The sequence below is a fragment of the Anomaloglossus baeobatrachus genome, chromosome 1, assembly GCF_048569485.1.
Source record: "Anomaloglossus baeobatrachus isolate aAnoBae1 chromosome 1, aAnoBae1.hap1, whole genome shotgun sequence".
Taxonomy (NCBI): Eukaryota; Metazoa; Chordata; class Amphibia; order Anura; family Aromobatidae; genus Anomaloglossus; species Anomaloglossus baeobatrachus.
In genome coordinates, this window is record NC_134353.1 from 120,002,632 (window position 1) to 120,029,337 (window position 26,706).

Below are 26,706 nucleotides of genomic sequence, written 5' to 3' on the forward strand. Positions count from 1 at the left end.
GGAACAAACGTCCTCCCTGGAGGTATCTGATGCAGAGTCACAGGGGAGAGCGTATGAAAAGCCCGAGATGGAAGGATGAGGCGAGGTGTTTTGTCTTCCTCCTGAGTAGACTCCATGGACTGAGAGAGAGCATCTGCCTTGTTATTCCTACTCCCAGACAGGTAATGCACTGAGAAATTAAAACGGGAGAAAAACAAGGACCAACGTGCTTGACGGGGGTTCAGATGCTGTGCAGTCTGAAGGTACGTGAGATTCTTATGGTCAGTATGAATCTGAAAGGGATACCTAGCCCCCTCAAGCAGATGACGCCACTCTAGCACCAACTTCATGGCCAGAAGCTTTCTATTTCCTATGGTGTAATCCTTCTCAGCGCGGGGAGAATGTTTTGGCAAAGAAGAAACACTCTCTTTTTCTGCCGTTGCTATCCTTTTGGTACAAAACCGCACCGGCTCCCACAGAGGATGCATCCACCTCCAAAATAAAAGGCTTCTTCTCATCAGGTCTCTGGAGAACAGGCGCGCTGGAAAAATGCGCCTTAACCGCTGCAAAAGCCTGAGTAGTCTCTGCAGACCAAGCCTTAGGATGTGCTCCCTTTTTGGTCAAATCCACCAAGGGAACTACCAGATTAGAGAAATGTGGAATAAACTGCCGATAGTAATTAATGAAGCCTAGGAATCGTTGCACGGCTTTTAAAGAACGTGGTTCAGACTACTCCAACACCGTTGAAAGTTTAGCAGGATCCATTGCCAAGCCCTCATGAGAAATTATATAGCCCAAGAAGGGTAGAGACGCCTGCTCAAAGACGCATTTCTCAAGCTTGGCAAACAGTGAATGCTCCCTTAGACGAGAGAGAACTTGGATAACGGTGTGTTTTGAGATCTGGTGAAAAGATCAGTATGTCATCCAAATACACTACAGCGGATGACAATAACAGATCTCTAAATACGTCGTTTACAAAGTTTTGAAACACTGCAGGAGCATTACATAACCCGAAAGGCATGACCAAGTATTCATAGTGACTGTCTCTGGTGTTAAATGCGGTCTTCCATTCGTCACCCTCTCAGATACGCACCAGGTTATAAGCTCCCCGCAGGTCCAACTTTGTAAACACACGAGCCCCATGAAGCCTATCAAACAGCTCCGATATAAGGGGTAAAGGGTACTTATTGTTGATGGTAATAGCATTAAGACCCATGTAATCAATGCAAGGACGCAAATCCCCCTCTTTTTTGCACACAAAAAAGAAACCAGCCCCAGCAGGAGAGACGGACTTGCGAATAAAGCCCCTCTCCAAACTGGCTTTGATGTAGGCAGCCATCGCCTCAGTCTCAGGTATAGACAAAGGATAAACTCTGCCCATAGGTGGTACAGAACCGGGATGAGGTCAATGGCGCAATCATAGGGCCTATGTGGAGGACGTTTCTCTGCGCCCTTTTTTGAAAAGACTCAACATACTCTAGATATGGAGTCGGGAATGGAGACATATCAAGGATCGCAGTTGAAGCAACTGTCTTAGGTGCAACAGACAGACAGTGGGAATGACACTTAGAACCCCATTTGATGATACTGTCAGACTCCAAATCTATTAATGGAGCATGTGTACGAAGCCACGGTAGGCCTAAGAGTATGCCATCAATACCCTCAGGAAAAACCAGAAAAGAATGTTCCGCTACATGATTGTGAGGCAAGGAAAGCTGTAAGGGAATAGTCCTCAATGTAATCGACTCTGATAAAACAGTCCCATTGACAACCCGCACCGAGATAGGACTTGCTAAAATAACAGAAGGAATCTTGTGTTTCATGACAAACATAGAAGAAACAAAATTCCCATCTGCCCCAGAGTCCACAAAAGCCTTAATAGCCAAGAAAGTAGAGGAAAAGGATAGCTTTCCTTGAAAGAAACATTTAGAGGCTGATGAGGACGTTTCTAGCAACTTCCCTCTTATAGTTACTAGACGAGGGAGTTTCCCTGACGAGTAGGGCATCTATTGGCATAATGTCCCACACAACGGCATACAAAACAGATAGAAGGTATAGCCTTACGGGACATAGGAGAAGCACGTCCTAACTCCATAGGAGTAGGTAAGTTCTCTGATGTAGTGCCTGATGCCTGAGAGGCCGAAAGGTCAGGGATGGGTTTTGTCTTAGGACGAGATGGTATAGACTCTAGCTTACGCTCTTTATGACATACATCAATTCTTGTTGCCACTGTGATGAGCTCCTCCAAGGTAGGTGGAACCTTTCTAGTGGCAAGAGCGTCCTTAACATAACCCGCTAAACCTCTCCAAAAAATGGGTATCAAGACCCTCTCTGGCCAATTTAACTCAGAAGCCAGAGTACGAAATGTGGTGGCATACAAACTGGTAGACAAAGACCCTTGTACCAGGTCTAATAATCTCAGAGCCGCGTCATGGGTAACCTGGGGCCCCAAAAACACTGCCTTCAGAGCCTTAAGGAAAGATGTGGCAGTCTGAGTCTCTACATCATTACGCTCCCACAGAGGAGTTGCCCATTCCAAGGCTTTATCTTGGAGTAGCGATATTATAAAGCCTACTTTTGCCCTCTCAGATGGAAAGCGAGGGGCATTCACCTCCAAGTGTATTTGGCACTGATTCACGAAGCCTCGACATAACTTGGCTTCGCCTGAGTACCTATTAGGCAGGGCAAGTTGAGGAGCGTGAGTCGGAGTCACCACAGTAGCTTGAGGTTTCTCCTCAACAGCCTGAAACCTAGCGTCAAGCTGCTGTATGTAGCAGTGTAAATGTTGTAATTCTGCCATCCCGTCGATGTAAGCAGTGTGATTAGTTTATTTGATTATGCTGCTGATGTCACTACTGTCTACAAAGGAGGAAGTTGGTGGTAAGGTAACCACTCCAATATATAATTAGGTCCAGAAATATTTGGACAGTGACACAATTTTCGCGAGTTGGGCTCTGCATGCCACAACATTGGATTTGAAATGAAACCTCTACAACAGAATTCAAGTGCAGATTGTAACGTTTAATTTGAAGGTTTGAACAAAAATATCTGATAGAAATTGTAGGAATTGTACACATTTCTTTACAAACACTCCACATTTTAGGAGGTCAAAAGTAATTGGACAAATAAACCAAACCCAAACAAAATATTTTTATTTTCAATATTTTGTTGCGAATCCTTTGGAGGCAATAACTGCTTTAAGTCTGGAACCCATGGACATCACCAAACGCTGGGTTTCCTCCTTCTTAATGCTTTGCCAGGCCTTTACAGCCGCAGCCTTCAGGTCTTGCTTGTTTGTGGGTCTTTCCGTCTTAAGTCTGGATTTGAGCAAGTGAAATGCATGCTCAATTGGGTTAAGATCTGGTGATTGACTTGGCCATTGCAGAATGTTCCACTTTTTTGCACTCATGAACTCCTGGGTAGCTTTGGCTGTATGCTTGGGGTCATTGTCCATCTGTACTATGAAGCGCCGTCCGATCAACTTTGCGGCATTTGGCTGAATCTGGGCTGAAAGTATATCCCTGTACACTTCAGAATTCCTCCTGCTACTCTTGTCTGCTGTTATGTCATCAATAAACACAAGTGACCCAGTGCCATTGAAAGCCATGCATGCCCATGCCATCACGTTGCCTCCACCATGTTTTACAGAGGATGTGGTGTGCCTGGGATCATGTGCCGTTCCCTTTCTTCTCCAAAGTTTTTTCTTCCCATCATTCTGGTACAGGTTGATCTTTGTCTCATCTGTCCATAGAATACTTTTACAGAACTGAGCTGGCTTCATGAGGTGTTTTTCAGCAAATTTAACTCTGGCCTGTCTATTTTTGGAATTGATGAATGGTTTGCATCTAGATGTGAACCCTTTGTATTTACTTTCATGGAGTCTTCTCTTTACTGTTGACTTAGAGACAGATACACCTACTTCACTGAGAGTGTTCTGGACTTCAGTTGATGTTGTGAACGGGTTCTTCTTCACCAAAGAAAGTATGCGGCGATCATCCACCACTGTTGTCATCCGTGGACGCCCAGGTCTTTTTGAGTTCCCAAGCTCACCAGTCCTTTTTTCTCAGAATGTACCCGACTGTTGATTTTCCTACTCCAAGCATGTCTGCTATCTCTCTGATGGATTTTTTCTTTTTTTTCAGCCTCAGGATGTTCTGCTTCACCTCAATTTAGAGTTCCTTAGACCGCATGTTGTCTGGTCACAGCAACAGCTTCCAAATGCAAAACCACACACCTGTAATCAACCCCAGACCTTTTAACTACTTCATTGATTACAGGTTAACGAGGGAGACGCCTTCAGAGTTAATTGCAGCCCTTAGAGTCCCTTGTCCAATTACTTTTGGTCCCTTGAAAAAGAGGAGGCTATACATTACAGAGCTATGATTCCTAAACCCTTTCTCCGATTTGGATGTGAAAACTCTCATATTGCAGCTGGGAGTGTGCACTTTCAGCCCATATTATATATATATATAATTGTATTTCTGAACATGTTTTTGTAAACAGCTAAAATAACAAAACTTGTGTCACTGTCCAAATATTTCTGGCCCTGACTGTAGCTGAAAAAAAGGTTTGTTATTGAGGGTGATGGAAAGGATGGACATAAAAGTTTGAGTCTACTGGATGGGGTTAAAAAGTAGGAGGGAACAGTAAGGGGGAATGTGAAAGGACACAATATAAAGACTGGGTAGTATGGGGAGGCAGTGTAGAAAAGGGACTGCCTGGTGTCACAGTGTGACAGCTCAGTGAGGAGAGGATAGTATGCAGAAGGAGAAGTAGTGAGGGTGTAAAGAACAAAAAGGGGGTAGTCTGGTGAGGGAAATTTAAGATAGGGAGAGTGTTTTTATAGTGATGGCTATAGCTCATAAGGACAGGCAGTGAGGAGGCAATATTTTCTTCGAGAGGACATATGGAGCACAATGTTATGGGACTGCCAGATGGTAGGGAATAGGTAGGCTATCTAGCATTCAGGACCCACCATGCAAAATAATCTGCTGCTGGCGAAGGCAAGGTAAGGGATATTGTATCACACGAGTGGTACTGTCACTGCTACCTCACAGTGACAATAAGACTAAGTGCAGTGTTCACTGTTAAATCACAGAGACACGGCAAATACCAAAATGATAAGAAGGGTGGACCTGTAGCTCCTGCCCAATTACAGGAACTACAGTCATATGGAAAAGTTTGGGCACCCCTATTAATGTTAACCTTTTTTCTTAATAACAATTTGGGTTTTTGCAACAGCTATTTCAGTTTCATATATCTAATAACTGATGGACTGAGTAATATTTCTGGATTGAAATAAGGTTTATTGTACTAACAGAAAATGTGCAATACGCATTTAAACAAAATTTGACCGGTGCAAAAGTATGGGCACCCTTATCAATTTCTTGATTTGAACACTCCTAACTACTTAGAAGCTGTATGGGAGAGTGATGCGAAAGAAGCCGTTTCTGCAAGCACACCACAAACAGAGTCACCTGAGGTATGCAAAAGCACATTTGGACAAGCCAGTTACATTTTGGAAGAAGGTCCTGTGGCCTGATGAAACAAAGATTGAGTTGTTTGGTCATACAAAAAGGCGTTATGCATGGAGGCAAAAAAACACGGCATTCCAAGAAAAGCACTTGCTACCCACAGTAAAATTTGGTGGAGGTTCCATCATGCTTTGGGGCTGTGTGGCCAATGCCGGCACCGGGAATCTTGTTAAAGTTGAGGGTCGCATGGATTCAACTCAGTATCAGCAGATTCTTGACAATAATGTGCAAGAATCAGTGACGAAGTTGAAGTTACGCAGGGGATGGATATTTCAGCAAGACAATGATCCAAAACACCGCTCCAAATCTACTCAGGCATTCATGCAGAGGAACAATTACAAAGTTCTGTAATGGCCATCCCAGTCCCCAGACCTGAATATCATTGAACATCTGTGGGATGATTTGAAGCGTGATGTCCATGCTCGGCGACCATCAAACTTAACCTCATAACGACGGCCGTACGACTTAAAGCGGCGGCAAAACAGGGTACTTATTCTGTTCCGCCGCTTTAAAGCGGCGGCCCGAAAAAACCCTGTAGCGCCCCCCAGCGACCGAAAATCTCGGGGGTTTCAGCTACCGGGGGTAGCTGAGACCCCCCAGATTATGAATCGGGGTGTTTTTTTTGGACCCCGATCATGTGATCGGCGGTATACACTGTATACCGACGAACACATGAAAAAAAAAGAAATGGCCGGTAAAACTGATTTCTTTTTCATCTGACATGATCAAACATGTCAGATGATAAAGAAATCTAAACCCCTAGTGCCCCCAAAGCCCCCGGTACCGGAGAGTCCCCCCACCCCCACCCCTACCCCCACCGGACATCCAAAATGGCGCCGAAGCGCACAGAAAACTGCAGCCGCCGCCGGCTCTGCAGTCATTTCCCTCCGATCTGAAATGATCAAACATTTCAGATCGGAGGGAAATGTCCTCCCCCTGACCCCTCCTCCGGTACACCGGAGATCTCTGGTCCCCGGAGCCCCCTCCGGTCTCCAGAGCCGCCTCCCCCCTCCCCCCTCCGTAGCGTGGAAGATGGCGGCGCCGCGCGGCCGCATTCATTCTGCTCTTTCTGCCGCATGTGACACGTCACATGCGACAGAAAGGTGTCCCCAGGTCCCGCTAGGTCACCCCCCGTCACCCCCCCCCCCCCAGCCCCCGGTCATACGTTACCTGTCTGCTGGTGCTCCGGGCCCGCGATCGCCGCCTCCTTCTTCTTCTTCTTCTTCTTCAATGCTGGCGGCGCATGCGCAGACAGCGGCTGTCAGCTGGATCCCTGCAAGCAGGGACCCTGACGTCGCTGCTGCACAGGCTCCACTGTGGACCGGGGGAGGGTGAGTGCGGTAATCTGCAGTCACACTCCTCACATGGAGAGACTGCTGTTCCAGAAAATGGGGGGTACGTTCTGTGAGCGTGCCCCTCATATTCTGGAATGAGGTTACTGCAGGTCACTCTGCCCTAGGTTGGACCGGGGCAGTGTGAGTGCAGTATTCTCAGATTACTGCACCCACACTGCTCATGGAGAGCTTGCTCTTCCAGAAAATGGGGGATACGTTCCCTGAATGTGCCCCCCATATTCTAGAAGGTCCAGAGTCGCCGAGGGACCTCCAAAATGGATTACAGCGACCGGAATTTCTTTATTTTCAATAAATTGGTAAAAGAGGAATGTTTCGGGGAGTTTTTTTTTCAAATAAATTTTTTTTTTGTCTTTTTTTTTCTATTACTTGACTGGGTTAGTAATGTCGGGTATCTGTTCAGATGCCGTGACATCACTAACCCCAGGGCTTGATGCCAGGTGACATTACAGCTGGTATCAACCCCATATATTACCCCGTCTGCCACCGCACCAGGGCGCGGGATGAGCTGGGGCGAAGCGCCAGGATTGGCGCATCTAATGGATGCGCCACTTCTGGGGCGGCTGCGGCCTGCTATTTTTAGGCTGGGAAGAGTCCAATAACCATGGCTCTTCCCACCCTGAGAATACCAGACCCCAGCTGTCCGCTTCACCTTGGCTGGTGATCAAATTTGGGGGGACCCCACGTTTTTTTTTTTTTTAAAAAAACGCCTGGGGAGGCCTCCAAATTGATCACCAGCCAAGGTGAAGCTGTCAGCTGTGGTTTGCAGGCTACAGCTGTCTGCTTTACCCTAGCTGGCTATCAAAAATAGGGGGGACCCCACGTCGTTTATTTTAATTATTAATTTTTTGGGGGGCTAAATACAAGGCTAGGCACCCTTTACTGCAACATGAAAGGCACTAAAGGGCGCCAGCTTAGAATATGCAGGGGGTGGGACGTTATATATGTTTGACATCTATCCATTCATCCATTGTAGCATTTTAGGCTGTGCGCCCACAATCGGGATTTGCAGCGTTTTGGGCGCAGAGTGTTTTCCCTGTGTCCATAACGCTGCATTGTGCAGTAGAAGCACAGTGGAAGGATTTTTAGAAATCCCGTACCCAATGTGCTTCTTTTCTCCGCAGCAAACACTGACCTGTGGCGCAGCTTCCTGAGCCTCAGCATGTCAATTTATGCTGCGGAGACAAGAGTGTTCTCTGCAGGTAGCATAGAGCTCCACAGCGGCCTGAACCCAAATCCTGGGCATGGGCAGCTGCGTTCTCCCGTGGACAACACTCACATCTCTGCAGGAAGGCTGGCACTGTGTACTGGACGCCGTGTCGCTGGATCATGGCCACATAGCCTAACAGTGAGACATTTGTTGCTACAGCAACATTTTTGTGAAGTACCTGTGGATTCAAAATGCTTACTATACTCCTGAATAAAATCCAGTTTCCAAAATGGGGTCACTTGTGGGGGGTTTCTGCTGTATAGGTACCCAAGGGGCCCTGCAAATGTGACATGGTGCCCGCAATTTATTTTAACTTTTCCAGAATTCAAATGGTGCTCCCTCCATTCCAAGCCCTCCCATTTATCCAAACAGAGGTTTTTGGCCCCATGTGGGGTATCCCTGTGCTCATAAGACATTGGATAACAACCTGTGGGGTCCACGGTTTGTTGTTGTCTCTTGAAAAAGTGAGAAATTTGATGCTAAAGCAACATTTTTGTGAAAAAAATGAAAATTTTCAATATGGCAACCTAACCTTATCAAATTCTGTGAAGTACTCGTGGATTCAAACTGCTCAATATACACCTAGATAAAAGCCTTGAGGTGTCTTGTTTCCAGAATGGAGTCACTTGTGGGGGACGGCCACTGTTTAGGCACCTCAGGGGCTCTCCAAATGCAACCTGGCGTCCGCTATTGATTCCAGCCAATTTTGCAGTCAAATGGCACTCCTTCCCTTCCGAGCCCTGCCATGCGCCCAAACAGTTGATTTCCACCACATATAAGGTATCGCCAAACTCAGGAGAAATTGCACAATAAATGTTATGCTGAATTTTTTCCTTTTACTCTTGTAAAAAAAAAAGCTACCTGGTTGAAATAACAATTTTGTGGTAAAATTTTATTTTTTTTTTTTCATGGCTCAACGTTATAAACTTCTGTGAAGCACCTGGGGGTTCAGGGTACTCACCAAACATCTAGATAAATTCCTTGAGGGGCCTAGTTTCCAAAATGGGGTCACTTGTGCGGGGTTTCTGCTGTTTAGGTACCATAGGGGACCTCCAAATGCGACATGGTGCCTGCAATCTTTTTCAGCCAAATTTCCTTTCCAAAATTCAAATATTGCTCCTTTCGTTCCAAGCCCTCCCATTTGTCCAAACAAAGGTTTCAGACCACAAGTGAGGTATCGCCGCGCTCATAAAAAAGTGGTTAACAAACCTTGAGGTCAAATTTTTGGAATTACTTCTTGAAAAAGTGAGAAAATTGATGCTAAAGCAACATTTTTGAGAAAATTATTAAAATTTTCAATATGACAACGTAACGTTAACAAAATCTGTGAAGTACCTGTGGATCTAAAATGCTCACTATACCCCTAGATAGAAGCCTTGAGGGGTCTAGTTTCCAAAATGGTGTCACTTGTGAGGGGTTTCTTCTATTTAGGTACCTTAGCGGACCTGTAAATGCAACATGGTGCCCGCAATCTATTTCAGCCAAATTTGCTTTCCAAAATTCAAATATTGCTCCTTCTGTTCCGAGCTCTCCCATTTGTCCAAACAGAGGTTTCTGACCACATGTGGGGTATCAGCGCGCTCATAAGAAAGTGGGGAACAAGTTTTGGGGTCCATTTTGTTGTGTTATTTCTTCTAAAAGTGAATAAATTTGGGTTAGAGCAACATTTTTAGGTAAAATTTAATTTTTGCTTTTTTTCATTCCACATTGCTTTTGTTCATGTGAAGCACCTGAAGGGTTAATAAACTTCTTGAATGTGGTTTTGAGTACTTTGGGGGGTGCAGTTTTTAGAATGGTGTCACTTTTGGGTATTTTCTGTCATCTAGGCCTATTGAAGTCACTTCAAATGTGATGTGGTCCCTAAAAAAATGGTTTTGTAAATTTTGATGTAAAAATGAGAAATTGCTGATAAACTTTGAACCCCTCTAACTTCCTAACAAAAAAAAATTTTGTTTCCAAAATTGTGCTGATGTAAAGTAGACAAGTGGGAAATGTTATTTATTAACTATTTTGTGTCACAGAAATCTCTGGTTTAACGGTATAAAAATTCAAAAGTTGAAAATTGCTAAATTTTCAAAATTTTTGCCAATATTCAATTTTTTTCATAAATAAACGCAAAAAATATTGTCCTAAATTTGGTACTAACATGAAGTCCAATATGTGACGAAAAAACAATCTCAGAATCACCGGGATCCGTTGAAGCGTTCCAGAGTTATAACCTCATGAAGTGACACTGGTCAGAATTGCAAAATTTGGTCTGGTCATTAAGGTGAAAATTAGCTCCGTCACTAAAGGGTTAACTGAACTGGAATTGTTTTGTAAACAGGAATGGTCAAATATACCTTCATCCAGGAACTCATTAAAAGCTACAGAAAGCGACTAAAGGCTGTTATTTTTACAAAAGGAGGATCTACAAAATATTAATGTCACTTTTATGTTGAGGTGCCCATACTTTTGCACCGGTCAAATTTTGTTTAAATGCGGATTGCACATTTTCTGTTAGTACAATAAACCTCATTTCAATCCAGAAATATTACTCAGTCCATCAGTTATTAGATATATGAAACTGAAATAGCTGTTGCAAAAACCCAAATTGTTATAAAGAAAAAAGGTTAACATTAATAGGGGTGCCCAAACTTTTCCATATGACTGTACAGACATATGCGCATGGTGCCCCAATCGCTGTCCACTAACCAACACCTCTGTTACCTCACAGAGGAGATGTAACTAATAATGCAGCAAGTGTGTGAATGCGAATAAAAGGAAGCGTGGACCTGTAGCTCCTGCCCAATTACAGGAACTACAAAACATAAGCGGATGGTAGCCCCAACCGCAGTCCACTAACTAATACCAGTGTTACTTCACATGTGGGTGCAAACAGTACTATCCGTACTGCTTAAGCTTAATGATAGTCCCTGCCTGAACTCCTTGTGCTATCCACACAGAAGGAGTCAGTGAGCTCTCTATGCTAACCGCACAGACGTATTAGAGAGACACTGAGAGCAGTGAGTGATGGCTCTGCCTAACCCTGCCCCTCTAAGGTAGATGGAAGCGGGCTGTAGTATACTACTAGTTGGTACTGAGACCCTGCCTAACCTGTTCCACTAAAATGCAAGGAAGCAGGTAGTATTGGACATCACACATGAGCCGTCTACCCCATGCATGCACCAAGAACGACTGAGCGCCAAACAGCGTGCTGCAGGGGTCTTTATAGATGAAGCACCTCCCACAAGATGGAGGAGCTCCAAGCTTAATCCACCAATCATCAACAAGTTCGTCAAGAATGACGTCACCCACGGCCAATCAGCAGCCAATATGTCATGGTCATGTGAGCGCATGTCAGCGATGACGTCACCCGCGGCCAATCACCAGACAGTATGTCATCGTCATGTGATCACGCAACAGCGATGACGTCACTCGAGGCTAATCAGAAGCCAACACTTCATAGTCATGTGATCCCAGTTCACGACCAATCGACGATCGCCACGAGGTAAGCATGCTCAGAAGGGGCAAAAGGTGACTTAGAACAAAAAGGCCTGCTTGCAAGCTTGCACATGCTCAGAAGCCCCACTACAGGACTTAGGCTCAGCCACAAGAGCCTCACCGTCAACCCATAACACATATGTTCTTTAAAAGGGAAAATGTAGGGGTCATATTTTGTGGAAGTAGGCAATTATTCAGGGGCATAGCATAGTGCAGATATTTTTATTCAGCAGCATTTTAATGACAATGTTGATGACAATGTTGTTGGAATGTGCTGCGGAAGACTGAAGAGGTCCATCATGGCATCTGGACAAGATGAAGAAGAAAAGAGAATGATTCCAATCAAAGAAGATGTCACCTATAAGGTAAATGGGTATAAATGTTTATTTGTGATACTGCTTTCATCTCATTAGTAGAGTTGAGCGCGGTTCGTGGTTCGCGGTTCGCCAGTTCTCGGTTCGAGTGATTTTGGGAGGTGTTCTAGATCGAACTAGAACTCGAGCTTTTTGCTAAAAGTTTGGCAGCTCGAGTTACGTTCGACAATGGTTCTATCAGCAAAAGCGTGGCTTTTTACAGCTACAGTGTGCAGGGAGTCATCACTGGCAGCATGCGGTAAGCTGGTAACCAAGATAAATATCGGGTATCCAAGCAAAGCGCTTGGGTTAGTAACCCGATATTTACCCTGGTTACATGTGCAGGGAGCCGACACTTCCCCGCTCGGCTCCGCCCCCCTCCTGCACTCGGCATGTACACACACACACACACACACACACACACACTCACACTCACCTGTCCCCAGCCATGCATTCCCCGACACTGACGTCTTCAGTGCCACATAGCCCCGCTAGGCTCCACCCACTTCGCACTCAGCCACCCACACACAAGGCCCCGCTAGGCTCCACCTACTTCACACTCCGCCGCCCGCACACATGGCCCCGCTAGGCTCCACCCACTTCGCACTCCGCCGCCCGCACACATGGCCCTGCTAGGCTCCACCCACTTTGCACTCCACCGCCCGCACACATGGCCCCGCTTGGCTCCACCCACCTTGCACGCCGCACACATTACCCCGCTTGGCTTACCTGCAGTGATGAAGTCCTGCCCTCCCGACCTCAGCTCTGTCACTGTCCTCCATGGCCGCCGCTTCACATCTCATCTCGCTGCGGAGCCGCAGGCTCCCGCCATACTTGGCTGTAAAGTCGGCGGTCATTGAAGTCAGTGACATGTCTGCTATCAGCAGTGCAGGAGATCGTCGCCGCAGGTAATGTACCTCACTGACAGCAGCATTTGTCATGCCCTGCAGTGACCTGGGCTGACTTATTGATGTTAGCTCATGTCACTGCATTGCTCTCCCAGCCAATGGGGAACATTTTGTTCTTCATTGACTGGGACAGTGACTATGGTATGGATCGTCATGGGAACCCCTTGGATTACAGCAGACCTGGATTTGTTTTTCTTTCTAATAAATTGGTGAAAGAGAGAATGTGTTGAGGAGTGTTTTTTCAAATAAAAGTGTGTTGCCGTCTATTTTTTTTTTTATTACTGACTTGGTTGGTGATGTCGGGTATCTGATAGTCGCCTGACATCACCAACCCCAGGGCTTGATGCCAGGTGACATTACACATCTGGTATTAACCCCATATATTACCCCATTTGCCACCGCACCAGGGCATGGGATGAGCTGGGGCGAAGCACCAGGATTGGCGCATCTAATGGATGCGCCACTTCTGGGGTGGCTGCGACCTTCTAATTTTAGACTGGGGAGAGTCCAATAACCATGGACCTCCCTAGTCTGAGAATATCAGACCCCAGCTGTCTGCTTTACCTTGGCTGGTGATCCAATTTTGGGGGGACCCCCACGTGTTTTTTTTAAAAAATTATTTATTTAATTTAAAATAACAGCGTGAGGTGCCCTCAGTTTTGGATTACCAGCCAAGGTGAAGCTGCCAGCTGTGGTCTGCAGGCTGCAGCCGTCTGCTTTACCCTAGCTGGCTATCAAAAATAGGGGGAACCCCACATCATTTTTTTTTAATTTTTTTTTTTTTTTTAGTAAATACAAGGCTAAGCACCCCTTAGTGCCACATGAAAGGCACCAAAGGGTGCAAAAGTACAAAATGCAGGAGAGTGGGACATTATGTGTCTTTCTGCCATTATAATGACAGAAAAGACTGATATGAAGTGTACAAGCACAAGAAAATCACCAGAGCGCTCTACGCTGTGAAAGGCAGTAGAAAATGGCACTGGAGTGAACATGTGACCGTCTCATGTAGGCTGAAGCTATGGATCCTGGGCAAATTTATGTATTTTCCCTCCTTTAGTTTTTTTGCAGTATGCAAAAAAAACGGTAGGCACACGGACTACAATCGGATGACATATGGACCGTCTACAAAACGGAAACGGATGCCACACGGATGCACCTGTGAAAAAAACGGACCATTTTTTGCGGATCGCAAAAACGTTTCGGTCGTGTGAATGTAGCCTTATTCTAATCTGCCGTTTATAAACAGCAGGCAGAAATAAGTGAATAGCGCCCCCCAGCGTCAGAAAATCTCCGGAGCTTCAGGGGGTAGATGAGACCCTGGAGATCATGGTTCAGGCCGGTTTTTCCGATCCCCGCTCACTTGATCACCGGTATACACCATATACCGATGATCACACTACAGTAAATGACAGCGCCGGTAAAAAATTATTTATCTCCCAAATTGGCATGAACAAACATGTCAGATGGGAGATAAATCTCCTCCCCGGTCCCCTCCGGTCCTCCGGTGTTGTCAAAGTGACCCCCCGAACTTCTCCCGGATATCCAAGATGGCCGCGCGCACAGCAGCGCGCCGGCCGCATTCACCCTACTCCTGTGATTTCTGTCGCATGTGCCATGACACATGCGACAGAAAACTCCTGCCCAGGCCCTGCCAGGTCACCCCCTATAACCCCACCGGTGTTCCCCGGTGTCCCACGGTACCTGTGCAGCGTTGATCCCCCGCGGCCTCCTCCTTCACAATAGACGCTGTCGCACGCACAGAGCAGCTGTCAGCTCAGCTTCCTGTGTTCAGACACAGTGAGTGGTGGTAACCATGCATCTGTTAGCTACTGCACATGAGGTAAGGAACATAGTTGATCTGGAGAGCTATACTACATTTCCAAATGGAGGTATTTCATTTTATAGTTGCCCTGCTGAACGACTACGAAACATGAGAGTCCATCTTACGCCACAAAAAAAATGTCTAAATAGCGAGCTCTGTAGTTTAGTATTCATTCAGCTGGATAACTGGACTTAAAGGGGTATTTGTCATGCTCCCCGGCTCCCCTGTCACGCTCTCCGGCTCCCCTGCCACGCTCCCCGGCTTCCCTGCCTCGCTCCCCGGCTCCTCTGCCAGGCGTCCCCCGCTCCACAGCCTCCATGCCCCATCACCTGCGGTCCCCAGGCAGCCCGGTCCCCGCTCCCGGCGCCCGTCGGCAACTTTGCTCCAGCCCGGCTCTCCTGCCTCCTGTTCACCGCTCCCTGCTCTGGCTTCTGGCACCCGGGCCTCGCGCATGCGCATTAGGGCGCGCGCGCGGTCATTGACCCTCTCTTAAAGGGCCAGTGTCCTCAAACAGGATATTGAAGAATCAGGTGCAGGGTATATAGGGAGATCCTTTCCAAGTGGGCGGGGCCTGTTCTTCGTGTTTTGCTAAGCTAGGAGTCAGGTCTCCTTGTGTCTCTTGTGGTATACTTACCTATCTCTCTCCTAGAGCCGCTCCTGCCTCGCCAACCGGTCCTGACGATACCCGAACCCCGAACGGTGACGGTCTGCCATCCCGTCAGTTCATACCATCTCCGATCCCTGTGGTGACCCGTCTTCTCGCTCCGTCGGTTCCGGACTCTGCCTGACGTTATCTCGGCCTCCGAACCTGAGCTCCGTCACCCGGACTACCTTCAGTGACTCCGTGGTCCCAGGGACTTCCACTCTCCACACCTCTGAACGGACTGTCCTGCTACCCGTAGTGCTCCGGCTACCGGGCACCTTGCCTTCGGTGAGGTGTTCAGCCCAGTGGATCCACCTCCAGGGTCTGCCCGTCCACCTGGCCCTAACAGTAAGAACAGGCCATGGATCCCGCCGAAGCACTAGCGGCCCAGCTGGGCAACTTGCAGCAGGAACTCGGACGACAGCGCGAGACCCAGTCCCGCATGCTGGCCTTCATGTCCTCGGTGGATACCCGCCTGCACACGCTGCAAGCATCTGCCACGTCCCTGGCATCTCAGGTTACTACTGCACAGTCCACGGCCACGGTTCCCGTGGCGGCTACCTCGGAAGCTTCTAAACTCCGCTTGGCCTCTCCACCCCGATATGCCGGAGATCCCAAGACCTGCAGAAGATTCTTAAACCAGTGCTCCCTCCATTTCAAGCTGCTTCCGCACCTGTTTGCCTCCGACCAAGCCAAGGTGGCGTTTGTGATGTCCCATCTAGAGGGTGAGGCACTGGCCTGGATGAACCCCTTGTGGGAGAAGGAGGACCCTGTGACCACTAACATCCAGGACTTCCTGCAGGCGTTTAGAACCACCTTTGACGAACCCGGACGTGCCGCCGCATCCGCCTCATCACTCCTCAGGCTACGTCAGGGGACCATGACGGTGGGGCAGTATGCCATCCGCTTCCGCACTTTGGCCTCAGAATTGGGGTGGAACAATGAAGCCCTCACCGCTGCCTTCTGGGAAGGACTCTCCAGTCGTATTAAGGACGAGCTGGCAGGCCGCGATGTTCCTTCCACCCTGGATGCCCTGATCGCACTAGCCACCCGCGTGGACCTCAAATTCCAGGAACGATCCAAAGAGGTGTCCCGTGAGAGACGTCCGATACGGCATTCCTCTCCTCCGCAGAAGCCCGCCGTCCTTCAGTCAGCGTCGTCTGGTGTCTCTGTCCAAAATTTCATTTTTTGTAAGTCATGCATATTTTTTCATAAAGAAGACGAAGAAAATATGCATGACTTACAAAAAATGAAATTTTGACCGTTTTGAAAATGTGTAATAATGGGTTAATATTAACAATGGTTGATATCATGCATATATAGTGGTCTGTTATACTGTTCCAATGTCATTGCGGTTTGTTGATGTTGTGTGTATATGTCAGCGGCTGATGCTGCTTTTTAATTAGCACTCACGTCAGCTGGGAAGACTCTTAAAGACGACCAGCTGGCTGTTTTCTCTAGGACTTGACAAAGCGCGTGTCAGCGCGAAACAGGATGTCGTCCGCTCACCGTCCCCTGCACCCCCTCTCTCCCCATGCTCCTGTATTTTGTCTGCAATAACGCAGAATAAAGGATATTTTTTGCACGCGATGGAGTGAGTTGCCGCATTCTGTTCTAGGATTTGTGGTTATGGACTTGTGTTGTTGCTGAGCACCGCTCCACCAGGCATCTTCAATCCAGGAGCAGTTAAAGTCCAGAAACATTGATTCCATGCAACTGTGAGTACGGCTCCACTGTTTGGCAGATTTTGCTCTGCAGTGCCCGATCTTGATAATTTTTATATGTTGTACGGGTGAAATCACCCGATGGGGCTCCTCTTGCCACGAGAACTGTCTGAAGACTATACAGCCCATCCGACGACCTCCGGTTCCGGAGTCCCTACCGGGACTGCCCTCGGCCTATTGGTCCTTCGCGGACGTCTTTGATAAAAAGGAGTCAGAGGTACTGCCGCCACATCGTCCTTATGACTGTGCCATCAACCTACTCCCGGGAACTACACCACCTCGAGAACGGATATATCCTCTGTCTCCTGCTGAAACAAGGGCCATGTCTGCCTACATCACGGAGAACCTGGCAAGGGGATTCATTCGGAGATCCTCCTCTCCTGCTGGAGCAGGCTTCTTCTTCGTTAAGAAGAAAGAGGGCGACCTACGCCCATGCATTGACAACCGGGGATTGAACCAAATCACCGTGAAAAATAAATACCCCCTGCCGCTCATCCCCGAATTGTTTGATCGGCTTAGAGGAGCTCGTGTGTTTACCAAGTTGGATCTTCGGGGTGCCTACAACCTGGTCCGCATCCGCTCTGGGGACGAATGGAAGACCGCATTCAATACTCGATGGGCACTATGAATACTGTGTGATGCCCTTCGGCCTGTGTAACGCACCAGCGGTCTTTCAGGAATTGGTGAACGACGTGTTCCGGGACCTTCTCTACGTCTATGTGGTGGTGTATCTTGATGACATCCTGGTCTTCTCTCCGGACCTCCAGACCCACAGAGAGAACGTGCAGCTGGTACTACAAAGACTGAGAGAGAATCGTCTGTACGCCAAGTACGAGAAGTGTGTCTTCGAGCAGTCTTCTCTTCCCTTCCTGGGTTACGTAATCTCCGATACCGGTCTGCAGATGGACCCGGAGAAGGTCTCTTCCATTTTCAACTGGCCCCCTCCTTCCGGACTGAAGGCAATCCAATGCTTTCTTGGATTCGCAAACTATTACCGTCAGTTAATCCCTCACTTCTCTGCCCTGACTGCACCTCTCTCCGCCTTGACCAAGAAGGGGGCTAATCCAAAGGACTGGTCACCTGCGGCCGATGCCGCATTTGGCTCTCTGAAACAGGCATTTGCTTCCTCTCCTGTGCTCCACCGTCCTGAGTTAAACCGACAGTTCACCTTGGAGGTGGATGCCTCCTCCTCGGGAGCCGGAGCAGTGCTCATGCAGAAGTCCTCCTCCGGGAAGATGGTCACTTGCGGTTTCTACTCCAAGGGCTTCTCAGCGCCTGAACGCAACTACACCATCGGTGACCAAGAGCTATTAGCAGTCAAACTGGCTCTGGAGGAATGGCGCTACCTTCTGGAGGGAGCAGTGTACCCCGTGATCATTTACACGGACCACAAGAACCTGGAAAACCTGCGGTCCGCTCAGCAACTGAACCCACGGCAAGCCAGGTGGTCCTTGTTCTTTGCCAGGTTCGATTTTCAGCTCCATTTTCGACCCGCGGACAAGAATGTGCAAGCAGATGCCTTGTCCAGGTCATTCATGCCCATGGAACAGGAGGAGGAGACATCCCAGCCCATCATCTGCCCAAGTAAAATCATTCCGGTGGCCCCTGTCACCCTGGCCCAGATACCGCCTGGGAAGACCTATGTCTCTGAGACTGACAGGCAAAAAGTGTTGCACTGGGGCCATGCCTCGAAAATAGCCGGCCATGCTGGTCAGAAGAAAACATGGAATACAATTGTACGTCACTACTGGTGGCCATCCCTTCGCACGGACGTCGCTTCTTTTGTCTCAGCCTGCTCCTCTTGTGCCAGGAACAAGACGCCCAAACACCTGCCATATGGTCGTCTTCTGCCTCTGCCTATACCCTCCGTTCCATGGCAACACATTGCAATGGACTTTATTACAGACTTGCCCCTGTCCTCCGGACACACAGTCATATGGGTCGTGGTGGATCGGTTCTCCAAAATGGCTCATTTCGTCCCTATGGCTGGACTGCCCTCTGCCCAGGAACTCGCTGACGCCTACATACAGCACATCTTCCGGTTGCATGGCTTTTCATCACACATTGTGTCCGTCAGAGGAACTCAGTTTACCTCCCGCTTCTGGAGGGCCCTCTGCAAACATCTGGGAGTGACTCTGGACTTTTCTTCAGCCTACCATCCTCAGTTGAATGGCCAAGTGGAACGAGTCAATCAGATCTTGACCTCCTTCTTACGTCACTACGTTAACGCCCATCACGACGACTGGTCCACGCTTCTTCCTTGGGCAGAATTCTCCCATAACCACCACGTCAGTGAGTCCTCCACCAGCTCTCCCTTCCATGTCATTTACGGACTTCAGCCTTCCGTCCCTTTACCTGTATCCTCTTCCTCGGATGTCCCTGCTGCTGATGCTGTAGTCCGTGACTTTACAACAATTTGGGACTCTGTCAAGACGTCCCTTGGACGTGCTTCCCTGCGGATGAAGAGACACGCAGACAAGAGGTGTCTGGATCCTCCGTGTTTCTCTCCGGGAGATCTGGTCTGGCTTACTTCCAAGTACGTCCGATTGAAGCTACCATCATACAAGCTGGGTCCTCGCTACATCGGGCCGTTTAAAGTCCTCAGCAAAATAAATGAGGTCTCCTACAAGCTACAGCTCCCGGCCACGATGAGGATACCCAACTCCTTCCACGTCTCCCTGCTCAAGCCGGTTGTCCTTGGTCCCTTCTCCGCTGCTGCCAGTTCTGCTCCTCCTCCTATTGCTGATGATGACATCTATGCGGTAAGGGATATCGTGGCCATGAAAACCGTACGGGGCCGACAGTTCTTCCTGGTGGACTGGGCAGGGTATGGTCCTGAGGATAGGTCCTGGGAACCCCGGGAGAATGTGGGTACTCCCCTGATACGTGCCTTTGTGAAGGCCTAGGCTATGAATCGTTTGTCCAGTATGATATTATATTATAATAAGATTAATCTGTATTTTCTATGTTTTATGTATTGCTTTTTACATATACCTGAATGAAATGTTGCAAGGATTGTAAACGTAAACCAACTATGCTTAGGGCTAAGTAATGAGTTTGCAGTCTCATAAATAAGTAAAGTGACATTCTTCAATGTCTTCTTCCAGTCTTGGAAAACCGGTTAGACTCATGATTAAGCAATATTCTTGAATAGACTTTCCTCTCTTCCCAGACACACCTGAATGCCTTAAAGGAATGTTGTTTTACAGGACTGTCCAAAAAGCTGTATAAAATGTTATGCTTTTGAATACACTGGCAGAAGGCATCCACTTCTCCCAAATAGAGACACGTTTCTCTGTGTGGTCATTTTCCTGATTCATATACATCTGCGCAGTTCTGATTTGAAATCCACCTCCGTGACCCTGAGAGACCGGGAGGTCTCCCCCAACAGTTTGGCGCCCAAATCGTGGGGCCCCCATAAGGAGCACCCCGATACCTGGACACCCCGATACCTTGGACGTCACGGACCAGGACCTCCCTCCGCTCCAACAGGCCTGATCAACCAACAGCCCCGGTAAGTGTTACATACTGTGTATTCACTGCCGACAAGGTTGTTTTTGGAGAGGAGGGGGGTGACAGGCCTTGTGTCCCCATCGGAGTTAAAGGTAACCGATAGTGACTCGGTGGTGATGCCCGCTGGGGGCCCAGTAGCTCGAATCCTACCCTGTGGTGTGGATTTCAATTGTCACAAGGGATCCGGAGGATGGATTGTAGGGAGTAAGACGGCAGCAGTTGGATATAGCTGGATAGACTGACCCGATCCGTAGTTTGAGGATACGGGGGGGATACCCGTGATCAAAGATAGGGATTAGGACAATAAATTGGTACAGCTGACCAAGTCCGGAGGGCGGGACATTCTTGTATGTGACATTTTTGTACGTCCTCCTCCTTTCACGGGACACCTTTGTTTTTACTTAGCTGAGGGAGCTAGAGTAAGGGTGGAACGCCCCAGTGCCGGCCGGACTGTAGCGTGCACCATATAGTCTTGAATTAGTGTAATCCAACTGCCGTCAAGACAGCAACAATGCTTAGGTGTAGAAAAAGAAAGTTGAGAAGGTTTGCAGAATGTTATAGAACTAGTGACAGACAGAGAGGAAAAGAAAGTTGTGCGCCATGCCTCAGAGATTTCTAAGGTGTTAGGTTTGCCTAGGAGCGGATGGCTATAGCCGTCACATGGAATGCGGCGCTGAAGGGAAAGAAAGTGAAGTTGAAAGATAAAGGATTGTGGGAAGATGCACAGGTGTTTGGTAAAGTGTAGCGCAGATGTTGCAGTCAGAAGGATAGGTTGAAATAGAAGAAGAAGGTGCAGGAGACAGGGGTGTATGTTAACCCAGCTAATTCAAATTTACATCATGCTGGGGGAAGTTGCCCAGCAAATGGTTTTACAAGGTGGTCAGACGATTCAGGAAGAATCAGAGGAATATGTTGGATAGCCTGGTGAGAACAGAGAGTTTACAAGTACAAAATTTGTTACTTTGAGTCCCTGAAGTGTCGACCCCTTATTGTACAAATAAGTGAAAATTTTGAATAATTGGTGTTGTAAAAGTGTGGCAGCATTATATCTTAAAATAGAATAGGGGCAGGTAAATACATATTTTTGCACCGTGTTAGCTAATCTAAAAATTCATAAAGACTTACCCCAATAATGTTGGAGGGTATTATATCCATTTAGAAAAAATAGATCCAACAGAGACGTGTATTATGGAGAATTAGATTTCTTGAGATACAAACTGCCAGTATTTCATTAATATTTTGATTTTCCTTTCTTTCATGGATATTAGTGTACAGTATATACGAACTGTGTTATCTATTGTAAGGTCTCAAAATTCCCCAGCAATGTATATTGTTGCAGAGAACTTTGCTAGATTAGTACACTGAAAAAAAAAAAAAAAAGGTGTTTTGAAAAACAATGCATGGGGAAGGGTTTCTAAAAGTCTATATAGTGTCTATATAGAGAGAATTGGGTAGAAGGGGAAAGGGAAAAGAAAGACAGAATTTTGAGTTATGTATATAATAAAAATGTACCTTGTGAGCGACCAAAAATGGCGATGGTGTGGTATGGGCCTGTTCTAGCTGTCACTGGAAAAATCCGGATGAGAGTGAACTTTGTTGTGGATGTGGACACTCTATGCCGCAATACTATGATAAACCATGTGCTATTTTAGGTCAGATCTAAAAATGGTGGATGAAGCACATGGTGGTCGAGGCATGGTTATTACAAAAGAAGTGAGATGGGGATGTGTGAAGAAGACCATGTAATGTGTAAATGTTTAAACAACAGATTGGGTGGACTACTACATACTCAGACAGAAAAAAAGGTGTTTTATCTATAATTAGACTAAGATCATGGTTAAATATATATAAAGTAATATTTGGGACTTGGGTCAGTCATAAAGAGAGTGTCAGGTTAGTAGGAAATTGGATTTAATGAGTATTTGCAATGTGAGCCTCAGGGATCAAAATGTTAACATCCATTACTATATTGAAAATATTAAATTAAAGCTGTTAGTAAAAGTTTATAATACTGAAAGATTTAATATGAATGAATGAATGAATGAATGAATGAATGAATGAGTGGTTGTGCTGGAGATGGCTGTGGAAGACATTTACGATATATCCAGTGTGCAGGTTGGATTGAGTCATAGGGGGAATGCCTTATTAATTAGTAAGCAATAAACTAAGAGGAAAAAAAAACCTTAAATAAACGTACCTTTGAAACAGATATGATGGAAGATAAGAAGAAAAAATGAAAGGATGTATTCCAGTTGTGGATGGGATGGGTGAATTTTGAGGGTTGCATGGTTTTTTTTTTTGTTTGTTTTGTTTTTTTTTAAAAAAGAAATAAATAAAGGAGTAGATAGATTTTTAACCCAACAAGGGGAAGACAAGCCCTGTTTGCTATTGGCTTCAGGGTGTGGACCCAAAATACAGGTATTTCCAGTTTGTGGGTCAAACAACTAAAGTTTCAACTTACAGGGGGGGTAGTCCTATTGTTTGCTATAAAAAAAAAAGGAGACTTTTCTCTACTTTAGCAATGCATTGTAAATTATATTGGAAAAAGTAATTGACAATAGTGTTTTATTTTACTGATTCTATCTAAACAGAATAAATTGAATTGTGGACATGTTTAGATTTATTGGCAGATATTGGAGCATAGAGGTCAGGCTGTGTACAATTAGTTAATTATTATAATCTTTATTAATAATCTAATTTATTAATAATTATAATAATTTGGTTTACGGTGGATGATTTATGGCATTCTGTGTTTGATATATAATGTATTGAATAATCTGTTTTCTTTTTATAGAAAGATTGTAATGCAGATTTCTGTGTTTCAAGCAAAGGTTGAAAAGTCATTGAAATCGTTTTCCATTATAAGGCTACACATAACATATTTATGGTGTTCCCTGTTAGGTATGATCTATATAATGTGACTTTTGTGCCTAAATGTAGAGCTCCGGTGACACACACTTTTTGAATCTAATTATGCTTTGGATAATGGATTGAAAAAGGGGGGAAAGACCTATTTTTAAGTTTTTAATTTGTTAATCAATTGAGTTTGTCTATTAAGTTTTCTTTATATTTTTATCTGTAATGGAGGATACAGCAGACAGACATATATCTCATGATTGCTCTGCTGTAACAAGAATTGTCAGATTTTGAACATGTCTCAGATGAGCCCATTGCTAATGCAGATTTTAAGTTTTTTCGTAGATAGATCCAGATACCAAGATGCTGGTTGATTTTGCACTGGATATGCTGAGGTTACACAACATGAGGTAATAAAAATCGAACCACTCCTCTCCCATCGGAATAGGAGAACGCGATGAAGATTTGCGATTGCTGTAGTTCGTAGAGCGGAAAGGGGTAAGATAGTCAAATGTGGCTATAGGCAGCAGATCTTTTCTAGTGTGACCTGAAAACCCTATAAAGACCGTAGAGTGCATATGAGCCCAGGTGGAGGCTCTCGCACAGGTGCAGACAGCAAAGAAGCAGTGAATGGGCCTAGAGTTGAGAGTCCTTTACCAATGCAGACCAGTACCTTGGTGGCTCCTGTCTAGAGATGAGCGAACCGGTCCCGGTTCGGCTCGAGGCGGTTCGCCGAACGGGGGGTCTGGCTCGAGTTCGGCTCGTCGAACGTTCGACGAACCGAACTCGAGCCCATAGGAAACAATGGCAGGCAATCACAAACACAGTAAAACACCTAGAAAACACCCTGAAAGGTGTCCAAAAGGTGACAAACAACTCACAACATAACACAAACACATGGGAAAGTGACAAGGACATATACTCATGTGAAAACAAAACAGCTGGACAAGGAAAAAGAGGGAGACACACAGATATATGAGTATATGCAAAGAAACATCGATTCCATTATTGTGCAACTTGAGCCCTGCTCATTTTAGGCTTCCAATCTGGATAAATTGCCTGAGCTCGCCACGTACGCCTTGAGGATCTTGTCGTGTCCTGCAGCCAGCGTTCTCTCGGAACCTGTCTTCAGTGCTGCTGGGGGTCTGCTGGCAGATAAGCACACGTGTCTGTCCACTGACAATGTGGACCTGGCTCTCAGAGGACTTTTCTTCCCCTGGGTCAGCCAGGGGAGGCGAAAGGCACGCGTATTTTTGAGAGTGCTTCATGCAAAGCATCTTTTTCTTTGTCAAAAGGGGGGCTCAACCGATGCCAGTCAAGTGGGGTGTGTGTGGCCCAGTTAGTGGCAACGAGGGAGACTGTGGTTGGAGTCCCCTCGCTGTGTCTCTAAAAGAACCAAGATGAACAAGTCATGGCTCTCAGAGGACTTTTCTTCCCCTGGGTCAGCCAGGGGACGGGAAAGGCACGCGTATTTTTGAGAGTGCTTCATGCAAAGCATCTTTTTCTTTTTCAAAAGGGGGCTCAACCGATGCCAGTCAAGTGGGGTGTGTGTGGCCCAGTTAGTGGCAACGAGGGAGACTGTGGTTGGAGTCCCCTCGCTGTGTCTCTAAAAGAACCAAGATGAACAAGTCATGGCTCTCAGAGGACTTTTCTTCCCCTGGGTCAGCCAGGGGACGGGAAAGGCACGCGTATTTTTGAGAGTGCTTCATGCAAAGCATCTTTTTCTTTTTCAAAAGGGGGCTCAACCGATGCCAGTCAAGTGGGGTGTGTGTGGCCCAGTTAGTGGCAACGAGGGAGACTGTGGTTGGAGTCCCCTCGCTGTGTCTCTAAAAGAACCAAGATGAACAAGTCATGGCTCTCAGAGGACTTTTCTTCCCCTGGGTCAGCCAGGGGACGGGAAAGGCACGCGTATTTTTGAGAGTGCTTCATGCAAAGCATCTTTTTCTTTGTCAAAAGGGGGGGTCAACCGATGCCAGTCAAGTGGGGTGTGTGTGGCCCAGTTAGTGGCAACGAGGGAGACTGTGGTTGGAGTCCCCTCGCTGTGTCTCTAAAAGAACCAAGATGAACAAGTCATGGCTCTCAGAGGACTTTTCTTCCCCTGGGTCAGCCAGGGGACGGGAAAGGCACGCGTATTTTTGAGAGTGCTTCATGCAAAGCATCTTTTTCTTTGTCAAAAGGGGGGGTCAACCGATGCCAGTCAAGTGGGGTGTGTGTGGCCCAGTTAGTGGCAACGAGGGAGACTGTGGTTGGAGTCCCCTCGCTGTGTCTCTAAAAGAACCAAGATGAACAAGTCATGGCTCTCAGAGGACTTTTCTTCCCCTGGGTCAGCCAGGGGACGGGAAAGGCACGCGTATTTTTGAGAGTGCTTCATGCAAAGCATCTTTTTCTTTTTCAAAAGGGGGCTCAACCGATGCCAGTCAAGTGGGGTGTGTGTGGCCCAGTTAGTGGCAACGAGGGAGACTGTGGTTGGAGTCCCCTCGCTGTGTCTCTAAAAGAACCAAGATGAACAAGTCATGGCTCTCAGAGGACTTTTCTTCCCCTGGGTCAGCCAGGGGACGGGAAAGGCACGCGTATTTTTGAGAGTGCTTCATGCAAAGCATCTTTTTCTTTTTCAAAAGGGGGCTCAACCGATGCCAGTCAAGTGGGGTGTGTGTGGCCCAGTTAGTGGCAACGAGGGAGACTGTGGTTGGAGTCCCCTCGCTGTGTCTCTAAAAGAACCAAGATGAACAAGTCATGGCTCTCAGAGGACTTTTCTTCCCCTGGGTCAGCCAGGGGACGGGAAAGGCACGCGTATTTTTGAGAGTGCTTCATGCAAAGCATCTTTTTCTTTGTCAAAAGGGGGGGTCAACCGATGCCAGTCAAGTGGGGTGTGTGTGGCCCAGTTAGTGGCAACGAGGGAGACTGTGGTTGGAGTCCCCTCGCTGTGTCTCTAAAAGAACCAAGATGAACAAGTCATGGCTCTCAGAGGACTTTTCTTCCCCTGGGTCAGCCAGGGGAGGCGAAAGGCACGCGTATTTTTGAGAGTGCTTCATGCAAAGCATCTTTTTCTTTGTCAAAAGGGGGGCTCAACCGATGCCAGTCAAGTGGGGTGTGTGTGGCCCAGTTAGTGGCAACGAGGGAGACTGTGGTTGGAGTCCCCTCGCTGTGTCTCTAAAAGAACCAAGATGAACAAGTCATGGCTCTCAGAGGACTTTTCTTCCCCTGGGTCAGCCAGGGGACGGGAAAGGCACGCGTATTTTTGAGAGTGCTTCATGCAAAGCATCTTTTTCTTTTTCAAAAGGGGGCTCAACCGATGCCAGTCAAGTGGGGTGTGTGTGGCCCAGTTAGTG